Source organism: Ipomoea nil, unplaced genomic scaffold (assembly GCF_001879475.1).
Source record: "Ipomoea nil cultivar Tokyo-kokei standard unplaced genomic scaffold, Asagao_1.1 scaffold1612, whole genome shotgun sequence".
In the NCBI taxonomy this organism is placed as follows: Eukaryota; Viridiplantae; Streptophyta; class Magnoliopsida; order Solanales; family Convolvulaceae; genus Ipomoea; species Ipomoea nil.
Genome location: NW_017618040.1, coordinates 643668 through 648989, shown reverse-complemented (window position 1 = coordinate 648989; position 5322 = coordinate 643668). Strand labels below are relative to the sequence as shown.

Sequence of the window (5322 nt, the reverse complement as noted above, 5' to 3'; positions counted from 1 at the left end):
CGCCGTCCCCGTGCCGCCGAGGTCATCACCAAAACTCCATAGACCTCGCCTCCTCCTCCATTTCTGACTGGTAATCTTTTTTATTACTCATTTTCTGGAGACTTCAATTTTAATTTCTAGCCTTTGGTTTATTGGAAATTAGTGTAGACTCCAACTTCTCCTAGAGCCAATTAAAGGTATTGCATAGTGGCATGGAAGCTCAGTAGTGTGGTAGTGTGCAATATTGTAATACATTATTTTAAAGATAGATTCTCCCTTCTGAACATCTTATTTTCTTATTTGTGTCAAATGTATCAGAATATTTTCTTATTCATATAATATATATTTCGGTTGACATTCCCTAAACAAACAAAATGGCTGCATATATGAAACTGTGATAAATGCAAATGGCCTCAAAGCAACATTAATTTTTGGCTATTTAACTTTAAGGTGTGTTTGGGTGCTTCAATTATTGTGGTATCTGCATTTTCTGTAGTTCAATAGAAGTTGCAGAGCACTAGGAAAACACATCTGAAAGTCTATAGGATTTATAAAGAATACTTAGCCATGTTATGTTTCCTGGAGGATTTGATCAAATTTCTTGGAATATGATACCAATATCTTGAATTGACAACTATATAGGATAACATGTTGTTAAATTAGGCAATATACAATGTCTATAGGATTTTTTTTTTTTTGTTGTTGTGTGTTAAGGAGGGCAGGGGGTAGTATGTATGTATAATGTATGTATGTATGAGGTACATACCTTTGACATTTTAGCCTTGGCTTTAGCTTTGGGGGACTTCTCCCATCTTGTGTGTATCCATCATCATCAAATCCTTTTTCTTCCACATGGGTTGTAGTCCTGTAAAGTACCATCTTTTACTTCCAACACTCTGTTAACAATTTGCTTGATGAAGTATCGATCATGCGACACAGTAATCACAGTGCCCTCGTATTCTGTTATTGCCTCCTGAATATATATATATATATATATATATATATATATATATATATATATATATATATATATATATATATATATATTAATATATATATATAATAAGAATGATCATCATCTATCTATTATATTACTCAATACATTTTTAGGAAAAACAAAAAATTAATGATGAACATATCTGATGTTGATTATAATAAAATAGATAGATAGATATATGCTGAAGTTTGTTTAAAGTTAGACAGAGAAACAAGGAATAGGAATAGGAAAGCATGTATGCTAACAGTAAGTTATTTTCTAAATTGTGTTTGTGCCAAATGTGAATTTGAGAATGTTATTCTAGCATTCTGGATTTATTTATTTCAATTTTGGTTCTTGGTTTGAAAATTATGTAAGTCTTGTAGTCAACTACTTCTCTTGGTTCTAAATTACTTAAAATCTAACTCTTATATGTAAATTTTTCAATGGCACAGGCACGCCAAAATGAAATAGAGAACAAGTATATATGTGATTTGTCAAAAAGGCCACTGAGAACTGTGAAATCGTATCCTGTGTATTTTTTCAACGGGTATAGATTTCACACAGAGTCACACGGTGAGAATAAATCAACAATGAATAGTGGTGTTTGTGTAAGTAGCACATGTGATGATTACTATGGCAAGTTGATGGACATATTAGAAATTGAGTATACTGCCTTGCCAATTAAACGCACTGTCTTGTTCAAATGTGAATGGTATGACCCAACACCTAATGTTGGAGTAAAGGTTCATAACCGGTATAATTTGGTTGAAATAAATCAACGGAGATGGTTTAACAAATTTGAGCCATTTATTTTAGCAATGCAAGCTATTCAAGTTTGTTTTGTTCCGTACCCTAGTATGAGACGAGATAAAGTTAATTGGTTAGTTGTGTGTAAAGTTCAACCTCGGGGATGGATAGAATCTTTCAAAAAGGAAAATGGCCAAACGAAAGATACTGCTTTTCAAGAAAAAGAAGTTGAAGAAACTGAAATTGCAAGTACTGTGGATGATGATTCTTTCGTTAGGTTAAGTGATGAAAATGTGGAATATCTCGACATTCCTGACGACAATTCAGATAACAATGAAGAGGAAAATGATGAGCTTGAATTTGACTCTAGTTCGTCAACTAATGAAGATGAAGATAATGATTGTTATGATGATGATGATGACGACGACGACGATTATGAAAATTAGAGTTTATGTAGGTAATTCAAAAGTAATGCTTAATAAATATATATTATATGAAACACTAATATATATTACACTTTTCATATTTTTGTAGGAAAGATGCCAAGAGGACGTGGAGGACGTGGAGGTCGTTTTGCAGCTAGACTTTTGTCAATAAATGTTCTACCACATAATGGAAGTCACACATCGGCATCGGCATCGATTCCCACAGTAGCATCAAGACCCTTATAACCATCCACGCCATCTACGGCTACTAATAATGGTCAGGTTGGACAAGATGCAGTTAGGCAACAAGGTGATATGGTTGACTCTGTAGGAGTGCATGGATGCCTACGAATTGATGTTAAGGATAATATGTAAGTTAAATTAAAATGAAATTTATTATTTGAGTATATATTAATTTTTTAAATTTTGACTTTTCCTTTTTATAGGTTGACTAGCTCAGATGTATGTGCTAGGAAAATTACTAAGTTGTTCAAAGAAAGAATAGATCCCAATGGTTATGCATGGGGACAACTTAGTGTTGAGACAGTTGAATTTTATTGGGAAGAATTCAAGGTAATATTTAATCTCATGCATTGTATTTTAATTCTAAAGTGAATTATTGTTATTTTGTTTACATGTCTAACGTAAGTTCGTATTTACATTGTGTTTTGTAGAAATTTTTTGAGTGGGATGCTACTAAAACTGCTGTAGTGTATAATGCTTGGGAGATAAAGGCTAAAAGAAGATATGCTGATTACATAAGCAGAATAAGGAAAATGCCAAGACCTCCTTATGTCCCACCAGAAATATGGACAAAATGGAATGATGTTTGGAATTCTGAGGAGGGCAAGAAGAAAATAGAATTGGCTAAGAGAAATAGGCGTGGAGGAGTTTTAACTGGAGTTGCTCAATCTACCCATACCACAGGATGAACACCTCACGTAAAAGTTGCAGCTCAACTTGTAAGTTATTTGAATTGTTTAAGTTATAAGTATTATGTGTTTTGTATTATATGAAAATAAGATATGGAAACCTGAGATTTATTTGAACTTGAATGATTTGATAATGAGGATTGATTGAACTTAGGAGTAGAAACTGCAGAGTTAATTTGGGAAGAACTAGCTTAAATCTTTTAATGAGGATTCTAGGTAAAATGAATAACTAGAGTTTACTTGACTCCAACTTTTATGTTTTTTGTTGATTGTGATTGTGTTTTATTGTGTTTATTGATTGATGTTGGAGATTATAATTGAATTGTATTATATATTGAACAGGGAGATAGTCTTATATACAAAGGAAACTCTGCCGAATTTTTTCTTACTTTAATAATTGCTTTTGTTTGTTAAATATAATTTGTAGGAAGGACAATTGGGTCATTGTCCATCGTATTATGAACTATTCAGGCATACACATACGAAACAACACGATGAGCAAACATTCATAGCTGAAAAAGCCAAACAAATTCATGTAAGTTTAATTTGTTTTAAGTTTTTAAAATATCTATGCCTTTACATATATTTTGCACTAAATCTCTAACATATTTTAGGAACAAGTTGAATCGCAATGGGAGATGTTGGCAGAAAATGGGGAGCAGGTGGATGACAATCAATTATACTATGACGCGGTTGGTGGACACGATAAGAAAAGAAGAGTTTATGGACTTGGTTCATATGGTTGTTCTGTTGTTCATGGTCCAACTAATGATAACACTTCTGGCAATATGACACCAACATCGCGACCACCCGACAATGCTACTTCTACTTCTGCAAATGTACAACATGAAATTCAGAGTTTGAAGGAAATTATTCTCCTTATGCAACAACGACTTGATGCTATTGATGGCGGGAGAGCGGGTACTTCATCATCACCTACATCTCCAATCAATTGATTTTAATGGTTGTTTGTTAATGTTGTTTAGACTTGAATTGACTATTATATTATGTATTAAGTGTGGATTGATAATGTATTATTATGTTGTTTAGACTTGAATTGACTATTATGTATTAAGTGTGGATTGATAATGTATTATTATGTTGTTTAGACATGAATTGACTATTATATTATGTATTAAGTGTGGATTGGTAATGTATTAGTATTATAACTTAATTTAGAATTATGTTATTTTTTATTTTAAAAACATTCATTACTGTTTACAATCAAATTTAAAAATAATTCAAAAACGCGACGGAATCGCGACGGAATATAAAATTTGCGACGGAATATTTGTTGCCAATGAAGCGACGGAATTACAACGGAAAACATTTCCGTTGCGAAATTCGCGACGGAATTGGCGACCGAAAAAATAATATGGCGACGGAATATTCGGTTTAGAAATAACGACGGATTTGCGACAGAAACAGTTCCGTTGCGAAATTGGCGATGGAATTCGCAACAGAATAATTCCGTCCCCAAATGGCGACGGATATATTCCGTCGCGAATTCCGTCGCCAAACGTTGCGACGGAATTATTCCATCGTCTACCAAAAAACGACAAGGCGATAGACGACGGAATAAATTCCGTCGCGAAACGCGATTCGCGACGGAATATTGCCCATTCGCGACGGAAAAATTCCGTCGCAATTCGCGATTTTTCTTGTAGTGTAGATCTACTAGACTAGTCTAACTCGATCATCTCTCAAACGTTGGGCCTACCTGAAAGGGGTTTTACAAACAACATATAGACAAATAGGAAAACACCCGTTCACACGAAGCTAAGTATAACCACACTCAACCCTGTAAAGTACTATAGAATATACTTTGGAAAAATATTTGTTCACATACTAAATCAAACAAACTCATCACATAGACAACTGTAGATACATACTTTCTATATGCTTGCAACCTATAATATCAACAGCATGCTTCAATATAAATGACTCAACAACATAAGTAATCCAACACATAAGTATCACAACAAACTCATCATAACGAACTCATGCTTACAAGCAATTTCATACTATTAATCAATACGAAAACTATCTTCATGCTTTCAAGTTCTCATCATGCAAACTGGATATATAAGACTTCAAAATGCAACTAAGCAATCATACTCATAAGCAAACTCGGCTAATCATTCTCATTATGCAATCTCGTGCAATACTATTGTTAGGAATATATTGTATAAGTTTTGATGAGCCAAATGTATTTTGTAGACCCTAATTTTATTTTATTTTAGTCAGTTCTGGTTCACCA

The 5322-nt window shown here is 33.4% G+C and overlaps 1 long non-coding RNA gene across 1 annotated transcript; it reads left to right on the top strand.

Moving 5' to 3' along the window:
* Window positions 1-2547: 2547 nt before the first annotated feature.
* On the top strand, window positions 2548-3557 carry LOC109191015. The gene is made up of 3 exons (XR_002055848.1): window positions 2548-2703; window positions 2805-3092; window positions 3490-3557. It is a non-coding gene; the product is annotated as an uncharacterized LOC109191015 (long non-coding RNA).
* The last annotated feature ends 1765 nt before the right edge of the window (window positions 3558-5322 follow it).